General features: G+C 38.0%; 1 pseudogene; it reads right to left on the bottom strand.

The window, feature by feature from the left end:
* Positions 1–256: 256 nt before the first annotated feature.
* LOC133770472 (heterogeneous nuclear ribonucleoprotein M-like) overlaps positions 257–22,185 on the bottom strand; it is a 53,325-nt pseudogene continuing 31,396 nt past the window's right edge.

The raw sequence follows: 22,185 nt of genomic DNA, 5'->3' as shown, positions 1-22,185 counted from the left end.
GTGGTATGCCAGCCACAGTGCGCCGGCCGCAGTGGCCATTGGAGGGTGAACCAACGGCAAAAAGGAAGACCTTTCTCTCTGTCTCCCTCTACTGTCCACTCTGCCTGTCAAAAAAAAAAAAAAAAAGTAATTCAAATTATCCCAAAAAGCAACTGAATTTTTAAACCTTTGTATATCCAGCCAACATGTTAAAATGGTTAACAAGAAAAATTACAAATTTAGAGGTCTGGTGTCAATGTTTTAAAAAGGGAAGTGCTTAAGCATTGCTATTGATTCCAACATCAGTCTCTCAGCCATTCAGCTTCATATCATTCATCATCTGGCAGGCTCGCTCTGCCACTTTTGTCTATTCAAACTTAACCTCACCACACCCTTTGGACTTCCCATTCTCCATCTTTGTGTCAGTATACAGCACATGGCCACATTTGTTGAACTTGTCCTTTAGCATCTTCCATGTAAAAATAAAAGGGAGATTTCTCACAAAGATCTGGCAGGTTTTCCTAGCCACCCCAGTGCATGGCCTCCAGTTCAACCAAAGGAACCTGTGAAGCTTCCTCCAGCATTGCCACATTCCATCTCAATGGCACCACCACTGCCACCCATGAGCAGATGCCAGTGCCCAAGGCTGGGCCCATAGCAGGCCCCATGTATTGCACACTGTTGGTGTCCATGCACTCCAGGCCAGCGGCCATGCAACACATCACAGGGCCCATCTACTCCAGGCTGGCCCCTATTCCTGCCAACACCATGTGCTCCAAGCTCAGGCCTGTGCAATCACTGGTAGGGCCCATGTGCTCCAGGAAGAAGCCCATGCCAGCACTCCACACCAGAGCCAATGTATTCCTTGGTCTGATCCATGTGCTCCATGCTAGAGTCCATGTGCTCCACTGAACCAAATCAGTTCATGACCAGGCCCATTTGCTGGATCTCAGAGCCCACAATTTTTCATGCCATGGCTCAGACCTGAGCCCATGCACTCCATGTCAGCACCCCTGATTTGATCAATGCCTAAAATGCTGCTTTTGCCTCCACTTCCTCCCTGCTTTGCAGTGATCTCTCCTCTTTTTAGTGCATTACTTAGGATTTCATTTATCCTGTCCACGTTCATCCCAGATCCAAATTGCCCCATGTTTTCCATACTACCACCAAAGGGGCCCTCCATGGCTCCCATTTGATTTATCCCAAATCCTATGCCTTCCACTCCCATTCTTGCAGGCGCTATGCTTCCCATCTCAATGCCTTCATTCAGGTTATTGGTAGCAGTAGGCTGCTCTCCTAGTCCTAACCCTATGCTGATGCTACTAAGTCTATGGAACAGTTGTCGTGGATGCTCAGGAGAGAAAAAAAAAAAACTCCCTTTGGTAAAGCCCTGTCATCAATTTTGATGTGCATTGGTCTATCATGCAGCAATTGGCATTAAACATAGATAGAGTTTGTACAGCTTCAATGGACCATTCAAAAGTCACAGTGCCTGCTTGACTTTTAGCAGCTTTTTCCTTCAGAATGTCTGCTCGGACCATCATATTAGCCATACTAAATATTTCTTTCTGTTTCTTCCTGTCAAGTTTATAATCCAGATTTGCTACAAATACTGTGCTTCCAAGCCTGCCAGTCATTTGCCTTGCTCTCCTGGCATGCTTACCATAGGATCTTCTGTTACTTTCAGTGGCCATCCACTCAGACTGTGTTTAGAATTTCAGCAGCATTTTTCATGCTATCTGCCATCTGGAATTCAATGACACATCCCCTTGACTTTCCTCCAGTGTCCATTAAGAGCTCCACATTTTACCCAACCAACTTTTTCTTTAATCAAGTCTTTAAGTGACTGCCATTTCACATCAAAAGGTATGTTTGTGATGAAGGCTTGGCATTTCTTTATTGGATTCACATATGGTTCAAAGTGACTGCCTCCTCTTTTTATGTTTTTCCTCCTTTATCTTCTCATTCTTAGTAGGGTATCATCCTTCATTCTGGCCCCAGAGCCCCATTGCCACTGGACATGTGGGTGTGGGGCTCTCCTCCTCCATTTTGGGCTCTATTGCTGCCACCTCTACCCCGTTATCATTTTCTTCATATCTGGGCTTTGTGTAGATTCTGGATATTAATCCTTAATCAGTTGCATACTTTGCAAATATTCTCTCCCATTCTGTCAGTTGCCTCTTCACTTTGCTGAATGTTTCCTTTGTAGTGCAGAAGCTGCTCAGCTTGGTATAATACCATTTGTCTATTTTTGCTTTTACTGCCTGTGCTTCTGGAGTCTTTTCCAAGAAGTCTTTGCCTATGCCAATGTCTCGCAGCATTTCCCCAAAGTTCTTCTCTAGTAATTTGATGGTATCATGTCATAAATTCAGATCCTTGATCCATTTTGATTTGATTTTTGTATAAGGAGTAAGTAGGGGTCTTTTTTTATACTTATGCATGTAGAGATCTAATTTTGCCAGCAGAATTTTTGGAAGAGACTACTTTCTCCAGTAATTGATTTTAGCTTCTTTGTCAAAGATTAGTTTGTTGTATATTAGGGACATTGATTTCTGGAGTTTTTATTCTCTCCCATTGGTCTACATGTCTACTTTTGTCCCACCAGGCTATTTTTTTTCTACTTTTCTGCCCTGTACTATGTCTTCAAATCTGGTATTGTGATTCCTCTGGCTTTGTTTTTTTTTGTTTTGTTTTGTTTGTTTAAGATTGCTTTAGCTATTTGGGATCTCTTGTGTATCCATATGCATTTGAGCATCATTTTTTTCTAGATCTGAGAAGAATATTATTGGTGTTTTGAATCTTCAATATTCCAATCTCAGCAGAATTTTTCATCTATTTCATATATAGATTTCTTTGTTTCATGAACTTGTTTCTCTATGATTTTGAGTAAGCTTATGATCATTTTTTTTTTTTGGACAGGCAGAGTGGACAGTGATAGAGAGACAGAGAGAAAGGTCTTCCTTTTTCCGTTGGTTCACCCCTCAATGGCTGCTGCGGCTGGCGCACTGCAGCCAGCACATCGCGCTGATCTGAAGCCAGGAGCCAGGTACTTCCTCCTGGTCTCCCATGTGGGTGCAGGACACAAGCACTTGGGCCATCCTCTACTGCACTCTTGGGCCACAGCAGAGAGCTGGACAGGAAGAGGAGTGACCGGGACAGAATCCAGCACCCCGACCGGGACTAGAACCCAGTGTGCTGGCGCCGCAGGTGGAGGATTAGCCTAATGAGCTGCAGCACCGGCCGTGATCAATTTTTGAATTCATTTTGAAGCATTTTGTCAATCTTTTCATCTTCACATTATAATATACAAATATTATGTTACTTGTGGAGATCATATTACCTTCCTTGTTCTTATTTCTTGTATTTCTGCATTTACTTTTAGGTATTTGTGGAAACACTTGTTGGTTTTCTCTTCTCATGGCTTTTTTCTTTGCACTATTGCTCTGTGGCTTAGTGGAGTGTCTGCTCCTTTAGTAGATATCTAGATGTATGTTCTGGGTGGGGCCAGGGAGCTCTGGTCAGTGCTCAAGGATGGGGTAAAAGTCCAGGATTACACCCAAGTTGTATGAAATAGATCTCCTCTGTTGCTAGCAGGGGGAGGGTGTAATCATGTCTGCTGGCATACTCACACCCTTATCTCCTCTCTTCCAAGGTGATCAATGTATTAGTTCACAGTGGCTACAACCCCACCCATACCAATTTGCCTATTTTAAAAAAAGATTATTTATTTATTATTTGAAAGGCAGAGTCACAGAGAGGAGGAGGAGGAGAAGGAGCAGGAGGGAGAAGAGGAGGAGGAAGAATTGATCCTCCATCCTCTGATTCACTTCCCAAATGGCCACAACAGCCAGAGCTGGACGAGGCTGAAACCAGGAGACATGAGCTTCTTCTGAGCCTTCCACGTGGGTGCAGGGGCCCAAGCATTTGGGCCATCTTCTGCTCCTTTCTAAGGTGCATTATCAGGGAGGTGGATTTGGAGTGAAGCAGCCAGGTCTCAATCCAGTGCTCATATGGGATGCCAGTGTCACAGCCCAAGGCTTAACCTGCTGCAGCACATTGTTGGCCCCAGATTTGCCCATTTTTTATTGGCTGTTTTCTATTGAACTTTGTGAATGCTACTTATTTCACTTATATAAATTCTTTATTAGATGTTAGTGGTTTCTGAATATAATCTCTTGTTCTAATATTTGTCTTTTCTTAAAGCAGAAATTCTTAATTGTGATGAAGTCCATTTTGCTACTTATTCTTTTATGTATTATCTTTTTATGTTGTATTTTAAAAGCAATTTATTAATCTAAAATCACAAAGATTTTCTTCTAGAAATTATATAATTTTAGATCTTACATGTATACCTCTGATGTGATCTGCATTAGTTTTTGTATATGGCTTGAGGTACTTTTTGATCAAAGTTCAATTTTGCATATGAATACTCAAATACTCCAACACAACTTGGAGCAAAGTCTCTCATTTGTCATCTTACAGCCCATGGTCCATCTTGTCAGTTTTGGTGCTTGACTAGTTTTTTAGTGCATACATTTGGAATCTTTCTGCCTTAGGAACTGTTAATATGTCACAGTCACAAGTTTAATAGTTCAGAATATCTTCTGATTTTATCATCAGGATAAACATATCATTTACTTTGGGAGAGTCATTATGGTGCAGTAGGATAAGCTGTTACCTGGGACACCTACATCCCATTTGAGAGCCACAGCTCCACTGCTTCTCTGCTTTCCTCTCACTCCCTGCTTATAGGCCTGGAAAACAGTGGGTTATGGCTCAACTGCTGGACTTCTTGGTCTCCCACATGGGAGACCAAGATGGATTTCCTGGCTCTTGACTTCAGCATGGCTCAGTTTCATGTTAAGGCCATTTGTGAAATAAACCAGTGGACGGAAGATTCTCATTCTCCCTCTCACTGCCCCCAACAACCTTTCAAATAAATAAACTAATACATAATACATCTTTTTTGAAAAAGAGTCTTCTTTACTTAAATGTGGCTCACTAGTTGAGACTTGAAAAACTTTTCACTGTCCTTTTTGAGCCTTCTTTCCAGGTATGAAATTCAGTATCCCTACCCCAGAGCACTAAATATTCTTTGTGGAAAACATGATTTCACATTTTGTTATGTGGATGATATGTGTACCAGGGTTATGCCCATGTGATTATTTAAAGTATATGCCAACAAGGAGACTCTGCTTCTGAACTAAGACAACTACACAAGAATCTTCTATTATTTTCCTCTCTGTGAATTTAAGGTTGGATACAACCGATAATTTTTCACTGTACTCAGATATTTCCGTGCAAAAACTATTTATCATTTTGCAATATAGGTGTTTGGTGAATCCTTGAGCTTTTTTATATCTAAGAACTGCACATAGAAAATTAAACAGCTCTGGTTCCTACCCACTAAGAGATTATAATCAGTTACTGCTATAAGAGCAAACATTAAATTTACTCTGCAGAATTGGAATGTCAAGGAATGAGTAAAATAAAGCTCTTTAAAATAATGGTACATATTGGTGAAATATTGCCAACTAAATAATTGTAAAATGACTTACTGGTTTTTCTTTTATTTTAGGCAAGATATATTTGATATTTAAAAATAAAGGTTGAAAGATGATGTAAAAGAAAAAGCATAAAATGAAAAGATTCATACTTAACGAGGTTGAATGATCCTACTCTCAGTAACAGGGAGCTTTCAAGGACAGGATAAAAAGATGTGCTGAATGCAGACATTCTGCATTAAAAAAATAACTAAGATAGCAATAAAAGTTTCTGCTAATGTTCACATATGAATGCCCTGCAAAGTTTTTTGTTACTGTGGAGGAACCATATCCTGTTGTCAAATGGTCTGCATCTAAATAGACAGATGTAATTAAATCATCTTATCCTATTTTAAATAAGAAATATACAGAACTGCAGTTGAAACCACTTGTGAACCATGACTTTCATTAAAGAATAAATAGGTTATGAAAATTTTGCATGTCTGGGGCCAGTGCAATAGGTTAATCCTCTGCCTGTGGCACCGGCACTTATATGGGCTAGTCCCGGCTGCTCCTCTTCCCATCTAACTCTCTGCTATGGCCAGGGAAAGCAGTAGAAGATAGCCCAAGACCTTGGGCCCCTGCACCCATGTGGGAGACCTGGAAGAGGCTCCTGGCTACTGGCTTCGGATCAGTGCAGCTCCAGCTGTTACGGCCATTTGGGTAGTGAACCAGCAGACAGAAGACCTCTCTCTCTCTCTCTCTCTCTCTCTCTCTCTCTCTCTCTGCCTCTCCTTTCTCTTTGTAACTCTGACTTTCAAATAAATAAAAATCTTTAAAAAAAAAGAAAATTTTTCATGACTATTCTGCATATGTTACAGAGAATAATTGTCAAAGTGTCTACCTATATTGTTAAAGTAAGCAGATGTGTGGTTCCCAGAGTCAGATTTGACAATAGAATGGGATAGAGCGGATTACCAGACAGACAGCTCTGGTAGACAAACACCTCAGTTTCAAAAACTTGCAGCCAGTTACTCTTATCATGATGAAATGTAAGGTTCCACTGAACAACTAAAAGCAATCTACTTGGCTCCAGATGTGAGAGTCAAAAGACCTACTTGCTGACTCTGAAAAGTGGGAACTCAGTTCTGAAGAGGCCGACTTATAGGATCTTAAACTACTGAGGAGGAAAAACAGCTGTTGAAACATGGAGATACTTGCCCAACTGAGACAGCTTTCGCTGAGTTTTCATAACCTCTGATTCCTAAGTTAGCATTAGGAAGTTTTAGGATTCAAGTGCAATTAATAGAGGGTGGAAAGGGGTTCTCATATTAAGTTGGGAATTAGATTAAATCCCCAAGTTCATCAGGGAGAGGAGACAAAAGTGTAGTTAAAATTTGCTGAACTCTTAGGAAGATAAAACCCTTTTTAAAAATATATGCAGGTATTTCAGGAAGGTGATGAAAAATGGAATTAAAAGCTAGGTTTATTTTTGGCACAAAAATTTTGAAACTCATGCATAGTATTTTCATAATACACATTTTCCATGGACCTTTTTATACCCCTTATGAAAGAAATAGGAAGACTATCTTTCTTTCCTTCTAAGAAAAGGGTTAATCTATTTTAGTGTCCTTAATTAATTATTTATGCCCCATCCCTTAATTGATTACCAACATATTGTTTTATCACTCATGGACTATTCATTGTATATCAAGTGGCACACTGTGTCAGTCTTCAGTAAACTTGATGAACAATATCTACATTTGGATAGTGTGCTATAATTTGAAATTGTTTTTTTTTAAAGATTCATTTATTTATTTGAAAGGCAGAGTTATACAGAGACAGGGAGAGACAGAAGCTTTTTGTTTCGTTTGAGGACATAAGAGCAGGAATTGTCAAGCTACAAGCTACCAACCACAGACTATTGAACAAGCAACCTGTATTGATCAGTATTTATTGGGATATAATCATGCTCATCCTTTTACCTGTTGTCTATGGAAGCATTTGTGAAGAGCTGACTGTTTACCACAGAGACTGTACAGCTTTCAAAACTGAACAATTTATTATCTGGCCCTTTATAGGAAAAGTTAACTAAACCCTGCTTTTTGACTCTGTGTTGGTACCTTCTTTAAATCACTTCTCTTGCTGGTACATTTTTTATTATGATATTTGTAATTATAACATCATTTTCTAAAGCACCAGTGACTTGGAGGGAAGAGCTGTGATTTGCTAATTTTTATACTCACTGAAGTGTTTGAAAAAGTAGATGAAAACGTATTGTTATCTTATTTGTTTCTCCTAAAAATTCTGACATTGCAATCCTGATTTTTTTAGATCTGGGAATGAAGTGAAATAAAGTACAGTTTTTCCTGTTCTAACGTCTAACTGGTTTTAAAATTCCATTCAAATACAATGAAACATATTTTTACTTTATTTTCAAACATTGTGGAACGTAGCATGTTAATTATGTTTCCAGACAATTTGTTGATGGTGTTGTGCTTTGCATCTGTACCCAGAACTTACAAAGTCAATGCATAATCAATATTTCATTACCAACAGCTGCAATAATTGTTCCAGAAGTTTTCTCTAGCTCTGTGTATATATGTACTAATTAGACTCTTTAGAAGAAGCCTCTTGTTTTTTGAGCTATTAATAATAATTATTTGCTATCAATAGGCTAAAGAGGCACCTTGATGCAAGCTGTGAGTCATCAGCAAAATTAACGTCCTCATTGTGGTCCCATTGAAGATAACCTGTTCCTATACATTCTCGTCTTTTTTCCCACCCTGCAACCCATCAGCACCTATGGGCTCAGGTCAAAGCATACTAAGCAGGGAAGTAAAAAAAAAAAAAAAGATAGAGACCAATTCTCTATAATCTCTCTGTGTATACAAAAGCACCCTGTGAGGTCAGCATTATCTTAATAACAAACTCAAAAAAGATATTACTAGAAAGGAAAAGTGTGATCTACTATCTCTCATGGACAAGGATTCAAAAATCCTCAGCAAAATATTATATGAAATCTAAGAGTGGGTAAAAAAATTTGCACCATGACCAATAGGGTTTTAGTTGAAGTATTCAAGGCTGAATCATCAGATTACAAAATCCTCTAATGCAATTTATCATATCAACTGGGTGAAGAAGGAAAATCATAAGATCATATGAATAGATGCAGAAAGAGAATTTAACAAAATCCAACACTCATTCATGACAAAACCTCTCAGAAAACTGGGAAATCTCAACTTGATAAAGAATATTTATAGCAGTGTGGATATTTGATGCAGCAGCTATGATTCTGCTTAGGATGCCTGCACCCCTATCAGAGAACCTGGGTTTGAATACTTCTCCATTTCCAATTTCAACTTCCTGATAATGCGAATCCTGGGAGGCAACAAGCAATGGCCTAAAGCACTTTAGCACTAGGCCCCCGGTAGAGCCAGCTCTTTCAGGCATTAGGGGGTCTACTAGCAGATGAAAGATTCTCTCTCTCTCTTTCCCTCTCTCCCTCACCTCTCTCTCCCTCTCTCCCTCTCCCTCCCTCTCTCTCTCTCTTTCAAATTAATTTTTGAACAATTATTTAATTTCAAAAAATTAAACTGTCAAAAGCAAAATCTACAAAAATCCCTGAAGCCAACATTATATTTCATAGTGAGAAACTATATGTTTTTCCCCTAAAATTAGAAACAAAACAAGAATCTTGCCTCTTACCACTGCTATTTGTCATAATTGGAAGTCCAATAGGAAAATAAAAGTGTATACATTATGAAGGAAGAGAGAGAATTCTCAACATTCATTAATGACATAGCTGTCTGTGTAGAAAATTCAAAGGTCAAATGAAATAATGAAATTAATAAACAATAACAGCAAGATTACAGGATACAAGGTCAATTTAGAAAACTTGATTTCAGGGCTACAATTGTGTTGTGGTGGGTTAAGCTGCCACCTGCAATGCCAGCATCCCACAGGGCACCTGTTCATGTCTCAGCTACTCCAGTTCCCATCCAGCTCCCTGCTAATGGACCTGAGAAAGCAGTGAAAGATGACCTGAGTGCTTGGGCTCCTGCACCCAATGGGGACCTGACCCTTGCAGCCATTTGGGGCATGAACCAGTGGTCTTTGTTTTCCCCTCTTTCTCTTTAACACTCCATTCATATAAATAAATAAATATTTTTAAAAAGAAAATTTGATCTCTTTCCTATATCAATGAACATTTATAATTTAAAAAAAATAAAATTTATTTATATAAAGGGAATAGATCTCATGTATTTCATGTATACAGTTTTAAATACATAATAATTCTTTCTACCCTATCACCCTCACACCTCCTTCCGTTCTTATTTTTCTTTTAATATTTGCAGTTACATACTTTCAATTTGCTTTATAATCACAAGCTTAATCCTCCATTAAATAAAGAATTAAGTAGTAAATAGAAAATAAACATAATTCAAGTCAAAAACAAAACATTATTTGCAACAGCATTTCAAAATCAAGCACTTAGGTTTAAATCTAACAAAACATGTATAATATGTACTTAAGGAAAATTGTAAACTTTAATAAAAAATCTAAGTATTCTGATAAATAGATATCCCTTGCTTTTGAATAAGATTTATTAAATTCAATGTAATCCCTATGAAAATTCCAGAAAGTTATTTTGTAGATCTCAACATACAGGTACATATTAGAAGGTTTATACAATAGGCCAAAGACAGAATAGTCAACATAATGCTGAGGGAGAGCCAAGTCAGGAGAATGGTGCTACCCAACTTTAATACTTACTACAAAGTCACGATTATCAAGACAATGTGGTGTTGGTGAAATACTTAATAAATATATCAGTGGAACAGAGTAGACAGCACAGGAATAGGCCTGCACATTTATAGTCAACTGATCATCTGATCCTTGAAAAAAGAGCAAAGGCAATCCAATGGAGAAACTAAACATATACACGCATAAAAACAAAAATGAATTTAGATACAGACCTTAAGCCTTTCACAAAAATAGCTCAAAATTGATCATAGACTTAAAATAAAAATTTCAAATTTCTAGAAGAAAACATAAGGGGAAATTAGATAATTTGAGTTTGTTAATGACATTGATAACAGCAAAAACAAAACTCATGAAAGGTAAAATTGATACATTGGATTCATTAAATTTAAAAACTCCTTAAAACTGTGTATGTGAAATATATGAGATTTATTCCCTTTAAATAAATAAAAAACACTCTTTTGAGAAAGAGATTGTTATAATATTGAAAATATAAGCCACAACTTGGGAGAAACCATTTTCTACACATTTGCATGTAATCGAATGAGAGCTGCTATCGAAAGTAATAAAAGAACTCTTAAAAACTCAACAGTAGGAAAACAAACCTAAATGGATTATGGGGGCCGGCACCGTGCCGCAACAGGCTAATCCTGCGCCTTGTGGCGCCGGCACACTGGGTTCTAGTCCCGGTCGGGGCGCCGGATTCTGTCCCGGTTGCCCCTCTTCCAGGCCAGCTCTCTGCTGTGGCCCGGGAGTGCAGTGGAGGATGGCCCAAAGTCCTTGGGCCCTGTACCCCGTGGGAGACCAGGATAAGCACCTGGCTCCTGCCATCGGATCAGCGTGGTATGCCGGCCACAGCGCGCCGGCCACAGTGGCCATTGGAGGGTGAACCAACAGCAAAAGAAGACCTTTCTCTCTGTCTCTCTCTCTCTCTATCTCTCACTGTCCACTCTGCCTGTCAAAAATAAATAAATAAATAAATAAATAGAAAGAATATGAGAAAATGATCTATCTGAATGGACATCTTATCCCCTCTACACACACACACACACACACATAAAAGCATACAGATAACAAATGTGCATATGAAAGATGCTTGCCATCACATTGTGAGAAAATAGTAAATTAAAACAAAAATGTGATACCACTACATACAAATGAGAGTTTCCAAAATCCAAAATATTGACAACAGCAAATACTAATGAGGATATGGAGCAATAGGGATCCTTTTTCATTTCTGGAGGGAATGTAAACAGTATGGCAATTTTGTACAAAATTAAACATAGCTTTATCACACATCCACAGTTATACTCCTTGATATTTACCCAAGCAAGTTGAAAACTATGTCCACACAAAAATGTTCACACCAATATCCATGGTAGTTTTGTTCACAATTGCCAAAGGTTGAGGAGAAAAAAACCAAAGTGTTCCTCAATAGATGAAGATCCAATCTCTGGTATATCTTGTTAATTGAATATTATTCAGCAATAAAATGAAATGAGCTGTCAAGTTAGAAAAGACACACAGCAAACTTAAATGCATATGGCTAAGTGAATGAAGCCAGTCTGAAGAAGCTACACGTTGTATAATTCCAAATGTAGATGATTTTCTACAAAAGGCGAAACTATGAAAACAATAAAAAGATCAGTGGATGCCAGGAGTTCAGGTGGAAAGAATGATTCGTGCGAATAAGTCAGTTTGAGGACAGTGCAACTACTCGATATAATACTGTAGTAGTGAACACAGCACATTATGTATTTATCAAAAATCATAGAACTTAACAACACAGAGTATACCCCATCATGAACTATATGATCTTTAGTTAATAGTGTCAATATTGCTTCACTAATTACACATATATATCTCATTAATCTAAGATACTTATCATGGAAAATAGGGTAGGGAATAGATATGGGAAATCACCATACTTGCTGCACAATCTTTCTGTAAAGTTAAAAGATGCTGTAAAAATAAAATTTATTAAAATATAGAAAAGATTTTACCTTAAGATTAAATGTCACTTGCACTAATAAAATCAGCCTCCAGTTCTGATTTCCCAAATCTTGTCCTTGACAATCTTGACCTTTCTTTGTATATGGACTCCTCAAGAAATGGATATTGTGCTTGACAGCCTAGGGAACTTTCAACCTTTCTCACCTAGCCAAATGTCAATCTTAGCTTTGGGCTCTCATGTCCAAACTCGTTTGGATGATGAATAGTCATGACCATCTTGCTATACCTCAAACTGAGAGCAAATAAGTCTGATCTGTGGATCTGCCTTTTAGACTCCCAGTGTACTGAGCACCCAGAGATGTCACTGAAAAATCACTATTGACTAGGTCCCTGCCCCAGAAATAGTAACAGCTGATGCTTTCTCCCTTATCAAAGGCTACACACAGTTCTTTGGGTTCTAGCAAATCTTGAATTGATGCCTAGCCTGTCTATGCACAGTCCTTCAGGCAGCAATTCACTGGAAGTCATAGGTTATTCAGATCAGTCAGGGGTAAGTAAAATACAGTTATGCTGGTATTCAAGAGAACGTTGTCCATTCTGTTCTGAATGTATTTGTCAAAATAATTATTTCAGTTTTCTTGGACAAGCTACATTTTGTTATCTTAAGTCTTTTTTTTTATTAAACTTTTATTTAATGAATATAAATTTCCAAAGTATAGCTTGTGGGTTACAATGGCTTCCCCCCTCCCATAACTTCCCTCCCGCCCACAACCCTCCCCTTTCCCGCTCCCTCTCCCCTTCCATTCATGTAAAGATTCATTTTCAATTCTCTTTATATACAGAAGATCAGTTTAGTATATATTAGGTAAAGATTTCAACATTTTGTCCACATAGCAACGTAAAGTGAATAAACTACCATTGGATTACTAATTATAGCATTAAATAGCAATGTACAGCACATTAAAGACAGAGATCCTACCTAATTTTTTTTTCAAATTAATTAATTTTCTATGCCATTTCCATATGCAACATCACTTTGAGCTGCTTTAGTTTTCCGTTCATCTAGCATCACTTAGATTTAAAGTTCAACATTTTATTAAAGCATTTTCTCCTATACACATTAAAGCATTTCTCCTATGTGTAATTCCTTATACTAGCTTGCTGACATGAGTTTTCTTTTTTTCTAAATAATTATTTATGGGGCCAATGCTGTGGCATAGTGGGTAGAGCTGTCGCCTGTAGCACTAGCAACTCGTATAGGTGCTCGTTTGAGTCCCTGTTGCTCCACATCTGATTCAGCTCTCTGCTATGGCTGGGGAAAGCAGTAGAAGATGGCCCAAGTCCTTGGGCCCCTGCACCCATGTGGGAGACCTGGAAGAAGCTCCTGGCTTCTGGCTTTAGATTGGCCCAGCTCGGGCCATTGCAGCCATCTGGGAGTGAACCGGAAGATGGAAGACCTCTCTCTCTCTCTCTCTCTTTCTCTCTCTCTCCCTCTTTCTCATACACACTCACTCTCTCTCCCTCTCACATACACACACACACTCTGCCTCTCTGTTACTCTTCCTTTCAAATAAATAAATAGATATTTAAAAAAGGATTATTTACATCTATTTTATTTATACAAAAGGCAGAGTGAAAGAGAAAAAGAGAGAAAGAAGGAGGGAGGGGAGGGAGGGGAGAGAAAGAGGTCTTCCATCCATTGATTCACTCCCCGAATGACCACAACAGCCGGGACTGGACCAGAAACCCAGAATTTCATTTGGGTCTCTCATGTGGTTGACAAGTGCCCAAGCACTTTTGATATCAAAATAGATTTTTTAAAAATATCTTCTTGTCAACAGCCTTTGCAAAATGAGTATTTTCTTAGTGCTACTATGCACCAGAGCAGCCTTCACAAAGTGCTTTTCTGACCACTCAATGCTTCAGTGTGCCTTCTGTTTCAATATATTTGTGTGCCACAGTCTTTATGAAGGGGTTTTACGTCAGCTTCTAAGTACAAATTGGCAGAAAATAAATATGGCTGAGAAAAAGAAATATGCACCAATAAAAAAGCTCAACGTGGTTTCTGAGATTGAGTAATGGAATCAAGAGCCCAGTCAAGGAAGCTCTTTGCCCAAGAGCAGAAAGTACTCTCTTTCCTGAGAGAAAACAGTGGTTTTCCCGGTTGCGAACATTGAAAGCAATGTGTGCTGCAAGAATCCTGTAATGAAAAAAAAGAAATCCTGTAGAACAGTCATGGAACAGTGTCTTATGCAGCATCCCTCAAAGCAAATACAAATTAAAGCCTTTTATGCAGCTGTTTGTCTATATCTGCTTTTTAAAGGTAAAGGCATAATAATTCATTTAGTGTTATTTGAAGAAACAAAGGACCGATGATTGTGGCTTTCTGATCCTATCATTAATGAAGATTAATTGTTGTAGGAAGCCTAGAAGTAGTAAAAGATGGTGTCGTATTATTTATTTTTCAACTATTTGGGCTAGTGACTATAAATATCTGTGAGATAATCCAAGATTACTCTCCTTAGAAAGAATATAGGGTAATGATAACTTGTGATGACTTAGGATAAATCTCAATACTCCAAATCACAATAGAATAAATGAAGAGTTGGTATTCTAGGATTTATATTGAGCATATAAAGTCAGATTCTTGTTGATCTGTTATGTCAGTTTTTACCTCTGTGTGTGAATGTAGACTACAAGAACATTATCAAGTGAAGTCAACTTTTTCCTCAAGAAGTGATTTGACAAATATTTTAGCACTTCTATCAAGTGTTTGGTTTAGACTATTATATGCAATGCCAACTGAATTTTACTGGTATATTTAAGGTCTATTTTGCCTGGATCAATGAGTTAGCATTTAGAATTTCAGAATTGAGAAATCTGTCTTTTCATTGGAGTTTATACCTTAGTTGAGGAAAAAGGTTATACACCTATACCATTAAAAATACAATGCAAAAATATGTTAAATATGTGTGGTAAATATCAAATGAGTGAGCATCACAATTTTATGTCAGTTAACTGCCCACTATATTTGAAGTTTATCTTTAATAAAACAGAAGACATAGTTACTATTTGTTACACAAGGATACCTGAGTAAGAGTGGGCAGCTGAATTCTCCTGGTTGGTGCCGGGGGCAGCTCTCTGTGACCCCTTCATTCCATTTTGCGAGGGGGGGATCATGTGGGGACAGCCTCCTGGAGATTATCCCGGTGTTCAGGACAGCTACATCCCACTGTGCTGCCCGCTTGTATGGACTCTCTATAAACTCCTATTGTAGTCTCTCATTATGCCTTAAAATCAATAATCCTTACATTATGCATAATAAGAAATAGCTATAAAGAGAGACACATAAAAACATATTCATGAGATTTATGTGTAATCAGCTCTCTGACTTAGTGCCTTATTAGAAATTAATTTTAAGGCATTTCCTAATTTCCCAGGAGAGTGAAAAAGGCAATAATTTATATAGGAATGAAAAGAAGGGAACAATTCCAGAGGATCAAGAGAGTGAAGCAAACCTTATGAGAGAAAGGGAACTTGAACTAGACTTTGGAGGAAGGAGGGGATTTAGTTAAGCAGGGAGTGGGAGGCACCAGGGAGCCATCACTACTGTTAAGTTTGATGAAACACTTGAATTACAGCTTCCAGAAGAACATTGACTTTCTTAATCCACATTTTAATTTTTATTGAGCTAGCAGAAAACTCCTCATTAGAATTATCTTGTTCACCTCAAGTTCTCCTTTCTCCAATCCATGACAGATCACCGTCTGTATCCCCATCCTGCCCCTTGCTAAGCCTCGAGAATCACAAGGCAAGTGAGTAACCTGAAAGTTTTATTTTGTTTTGGTTTGGTTTCTTGGTCAAAATGGTGTTTTGATCCACACACTAGAAGCCCATAAACTTCACTGACATGATCTTTTACTCCTGCTGCAAATGCAAATGCCAGGATTTCATGTGAAGAACAGAGGCAGGCTTCCTTGTAAAAATCAGATAACTTTTGTCCTAACCCATTCAAGGATGCAAAGTGCTCAACTTGGCATGAGAATTTCAAATTTCATCTTCCATCATGCTCTTCAAGTTGCTGCAGTCTATAATAATTTGGATATGTATTAGTATATGCCCGCCAAGGGCAGTCAGTAGTGCACACGTGCTCCACCTGCAAATGGATTCAGGGAATCATGAGTAAGCCATATGGTTTAAAAGAACTTTTCAGAATTCTATTCCCTACAGTGAACAATAACCATGTTACACTTGAAGCAAGAATTAAAACTTAAATTTGGTTCAGTGTGCAGCATAACTGTATCTGTCTGCTTTATTTTCTATGCTACGTTGGAGAGCATTAGGCATGGAGGATTTAAAGCAGAGATGACTGTGGAATAGAGAAACATGCTTAGGTCATGTAGTTACCAGGCTGGTTTATAGAAGACTGGACTTTAGTCCAAAGGAAGGGTAGGTGGCACAAATAAGTCAAAAGTTAATATGATAATATTTGGAGACCTGACTTGGGATTCTGTCTCTACCATCCACTAATTTTGTTACCTTAGCCATTTGTGACTGCAATTAGGCTCAAGGGGGAGCAGATTACATTCCAGTATTGGGAAATTCCTGAGTTCCCAAAATTCTTGGATGTCTATGTCTGATCTAAATGTGACTGAAGAAATATTATTATTGCTTTTCACAGTTCCTCTAGATCTTTAGGTACTTTTTCTGTGATAGAGCATAAAATGAACAGTTTTAAGTTTACAACAATGATAACATGTTACTATTTTAAATTTGTAGACTTTGAGTCTGTGGAATTTCCTACATGAGAAAATTAACAAGTTAGGACAGAGGAGATCTTGCTATCTTTAAAATTATACAAGGCATTATTGTTGCATTAAAAATGAACTTCTAATGCTTAATAGGTATTTACAGATGAAATGATATGATATTGGAATTTACTTTAAAATGACAATTGAAGGAGAAAGAGCATACACATGAAAGAGGACTTGTCAAGTATTAAAGCTTTGTGGGGCATAGAAGGATTACATTTTGCTATTTTATCCAGTTTTGTTTATGTTTGAAAAATCAATAATAAAATGTTTTTCTAAAAAAAATTTGTACCCTATTGTGGATAGGACTGAAATATTGCATGAAGTATATCCTATATAAACTACTTCTATATCCACTTCTTTCTTTACATCCACCTAAACACATTTATAGATTTAATCAATTATAGGCAAGTCAAACTTTAGAACACAAAATTTGTTGCAAAAGTTGCATAATAGTTTTGGCCCAAAATGTTAAAATTGTGATTCAATCAGCCACAGTACTTGGTTGGCTTTTTTGTTTTCATTTTGGCCATAATAGCCAGAAACAATGGGTGTAATGCCCATCCAGAAAACAAAGTTACTGAGTTGGATATCAGCCAATACAAAATTTTCTGCATTAAAACTAACTATAAACAAATCAGGCATATTATTATAATAATAATAGTAGTCATCTCATCATTATTACAATCTTTGTCTTTGTACTCTATCGAGATGAACCTGTTAGGGCAGCCAAAACATCTATTCAACCTCTGACATTCTATTGTTTTCACACTTATTTCATGATGTTTAAAATTCTGAGGATGACTATAGCTGTAAGTAAAACATCAGTCTCCTTAATTTACCAAATTTTCCTGGGAGCCACAATTAGAACTCTCCTTCATCATCTTGGCGAGCAGATCGTTCACTAAGATTACAGTGTGAACACCCTGTACTTCAGCCCCTTATCAAGGAAAGGTTCTTTTCCTGGATGATTGTCCCTATCCAAATATTGAAGATGCCACTATCTTTATTTTTACATCCATTTCCTCCAAAACAGTTCAAGTTAAATCTTTTCCATCAAGCATTCACTGAATAGCTCATCCTCCTCGCATTTCTTTTGCATATTTTGACATTCTTAAAGCATTTCAGGGGCAGGTATTTGGTTTTGCATAAGGCCCTGGTTCACACACCCCAACCCCCATAGGAGTGCCTAGGTTTAAGTCCTGGTCCTCTCTTGACTCCAGGTCTTTGCTAATACAGACCTTAGGAGGCTCAAGTGAATGGGTTCCTGACACCCACTTGGTATATCTGGATGGAGTTCCTAACTCCTGACTTTGGGACCTTTCCCAGATTACAACCATGGTCAACATTTGGGGTCTGAACTAGCAGATCAGATGTCCATTTTTCTGTCTGTCTCTGTTTATCAACTAAATAATCTTTAAAAATCATCAACAATTAATACATACACTCAAACATGCACACACATATGCACCTGTGCATGCTCACCAAGCACAGTGACTACACAGTCAATGTTCAGTTTAAGTTCATAATTGATAAAAAAAGATAGGATTAAGTGTCAAAGGGATTACATAAATAAGACCAGTGTCTGCAAATAATTGATAGAATTAAAAAGGAGAGAATGATCCTACATGGGAAGCAGGATACACAGCAGACTCATAGAATGGCAAATGCCATTCTGAGCACTCTGGTCTCAGAATCAGCCCTTAAGGCATTCAGACCTGGCTAAAAAGCCCATGAGGGTTTCACAGGGCATGGAAAGCCAAGACATTGTGGCAAAAAAAAAAAAATGACCTAAGTGAAAGATCTCTGTGAGATCCCATTGGAAAGAACGTGCCATCAAAGGAGGAGGTGCCTTTCTCTGAAGAGAGGAGAGAACTTCCACTTTGAATATGGCCTTGTCTAAATAAGATTGAACTCAAGAGGCTTCCATAGTTTTGGCAGCTCATGACAAGAGCCTCAGGTGATTACTGATGTCATAAATAAGAGTGTCAATTGTTAAATCAACAAGGGAGTCACTGTGCACCTGCTCCACATGTAGGACCTCTGCCCTTAATGTGTTGTACTATGCGAATTAATGGTAAAACTACTACTCAAACAATACTATATACTTTGTGTGTTTTTGTGGGTGCAGTCTGTTGAAATCTTTACTTAGTATATGCTAAGTTGATCTTCTGTATATAAAGATAATTGAAAATGAATAGTGATGAAGAATGGGATGGGAGAGGGAGTGGGAGATGGGATGGTTGCAGGTGGTAGAGAGGTTATGGGGGGGGGGGGGGAGAGCTGCTATAATCCAGAAGTTGTACTTTGGAAATTTATATTTATTAAATAACAGTTGAATAGAAAAAAAATTACCTAAAATATTTTTGATTCATTTAAATACACAGATTCCTTGCTGAGGTTTAAAAAAATGTCGTGAGGGTCTGGCACTGTGGCACAGCAGGTTAGGCTGCCTTCTACAGTGCTGGCATCCCATGTGGGCACTGGTACAAGTCCTGGTGCTCCACTTCCAATCTGCTTCCTGCTGGTGCGTCTAAGGGGTGGGTGGGGTACTGTGCCAAGGTGGGTGGCTGGGAGGAGTCTCCTGGCTCCTGGCTTGGGCCTGGCACAGCTCTGGCTGTTGCAGCCTTTTGGGGAGTGAGCCAATGAATGGAAGATCTCTCTCTCTCTCTCTCTCTCTCTCTCTCTCTCTCTCTCTCCAGCTCTGAATTTCAAATAGAACTTTTAAAGTTGTGAACAAAATTTGCCATATAATATTAGAATGCTATTTTTATCAAATAACTGTTGGCATCTTAGTGTATCTAAACAAAAATAAACAAATAAGAAATGAACTCCTTGGTAGGTGCTGAACATCCAAAGACCAAGCAGAAATGTATATGATAATGAAATGAAGTCTGTTACTAGCAGAGCCAATGGAGTTTGAATAAAAGAGTAGGTAAACTCAATAATCTTTCTTGGATGTTGCTACCCTGACCTCAAATTGATCCTATAGTTTTCAGGGAAAACCTACTGAGGAATTCTTGCCCCTCCCACCCCATTGCCAATTCAAGTGACCTTCTGAGTGATCAGGATGTCATACAACCAAACACCAGTTTCCTGCCTCTGAGACTGAAGGGAAGCTGCCTTAGAATGTGAATTAGTAGCAGTTTTGCCAGTGACTCTCAGTCACTGGTTTTTCCCCAGAAGCCATGAATTTAATTCTGTTAATTGCGAAGAACAGCAGGAATCCTGGAAGTGCTATATCATCACTTTACACAAGTTGATGGTGTTCTTGACAAGTTTGCAATGAAAAAGTGTCTTGGAGATGCAAAAAATTGAATGTGTTTGTTAAGACATTTAGTTCTAGTCTCAATTAATTGGTTGAGAAAACTTTCTTATCTTCCAGAAGAGGTGAATACATGAAAGATAAATTCCTTAGCCCAAAGTTTACTTAGAGCTGATCTCTATCTCATTTCTATTACTTTTAATGGACTTGTAGCTTACTTAGACGTGCTCATAGATTTTCTTCTAAGAATGAAATCTGAATGAACTTCTAATCTATTCCACAGCACATGGATGCTTGGGAACTACTAAAATGACATAAAAATAGACTTTAAGCATGTGGTAATCTGACTGTGTCAATTTCTATGTATAGAAATGTAATTGAAGGTTATTGATACTTGAGAACAATTTTTTTTAAAAAAATCAGAGAATTTCCTTAAATGAAGACCTGAGGAGTTTAGTTTTGAGCTGAAATTGCTATATTTTAATACTTAGTTTTACAACACATAAGTTTAGATTCTAATTGTGAGCTAATACCTTGAATAAAGACTAAATGAAATGCTTCTTTTTACAAAATCCTAATACCACATCTTGCTACAATTCTCACTTCATGCTTACTTACTCTTGCAAGAATAATATTTTAAATATGCTAAGGTATCACTAGTTCTCTCAAAATCTTTATAAATCCTTTAATAATGAAATCATTTTGACTTGTTGGTACAATTGGTTTGCATTGGATTTTCCAATACTCATCAAAAACCTGATAAGTGCAGGCATAGTGGAAAAGGGTAGATATTAGTGTACATAGGGTTGTTCAAGTGAGAGATCATTTTATAAATCATATCATAAATAAAACATAATTCTCTTGAAGTAAACTTTATTTTTTGCATTTTCTGTATATGGAGAGATTAAAATAAGAGTCCTGACTGCTCAGATGACAAGGATGCTCTTAAGGCATTGTGAGAAGGAGAACTGAGACCCATAGTTACCCCACTCTCTGGGGGTGTTACCTGCTCACAACTGGCCTCTTCCCAAAATTTCTCACCACTTAAGGACCTCATTATGTCTCTTCCTGGGTCTTAATACTTAGTATACTATACTTAGTATGTAGAAAGAAGATTAGGAAATCCACTTCAGTTTGGGGCAATTCCAGCTTAGATTTCACCATGGAATTGAGACCCTTACTGTAATTTCATCACAACTTAAATTTTTCTTCTACCCAATGCTATCTTCTTCACTCTTTTATAGGTGTTCCAATGAGCAGTCCCTACTATATCTCTGAAGTCAAATTCTCATCTCAGAGACTGTTTCCAGTGAACCTGGCTATCGGGTGCCCTGAGTGATCTTAAGAAGTAGTATCTGACATAGGAATTTAGACTAGACTCAACTACCGTCAGGCTGTCAATGCAGGACCATCACAACTTATAGACGTAATACTGACAGTTCTTGGCATGAAGTGGGAATAATTGTTAAAAGAGTCACCAGCGGTGAGTGAAATTGGATTTACAAGAATGAAATATGCTGGCAAGAGGCATATCTCAGTTGCTTTATAATTGCTAGCCCTCTGAATTCTCTAAACATTCTTACAATGGGATCTCCTGATACACTGGGGAAAGAGGTGAAAAACTGTGGGCGAATATTATTTAAAATAAAATATGAAAGCAGAGGGTTTCCTTAGCTGAAAGTCAGGCCAAGTAATGTTTATTTAAAAAAAAAAAGATTTATTAATTCACTTGAAAGGCAGAATTGCAAAGAGTGAGACAGAGAGGAGAGACAGAGAAAGAGGACTTCTATCCGCTGGTTCACACCCTAAATGGAGGCAAATGGTCAGAGCTGTGCCAGTTATGAGCCAGGAGCCAGGAGCATCTTCCAGGTCTCCCATGTGGGTACAGGGTCCAAGGAACAGGCCATCTTCTGCTGCTTTCCCAAGTGCC

This window comes from Lepus europaeus, chromosome 11, assembly GCF_033115175.1.
Source record: "Lepus europaeus isolate LE1 chromosome 11, mLepTim1.pri, whole genome shotgun sequence".
In the NCBI taxonomy this organism is placed as follows: domain Eukaryota; kingdom Metazoa; phylum Chordata; class Mammalia; order Lagomorpha; family Leporidae; genus Lepus; species Lepus europaeus.
This window is presented reverse-complemented; position numbering and strand designations above follow the sequence as displayed.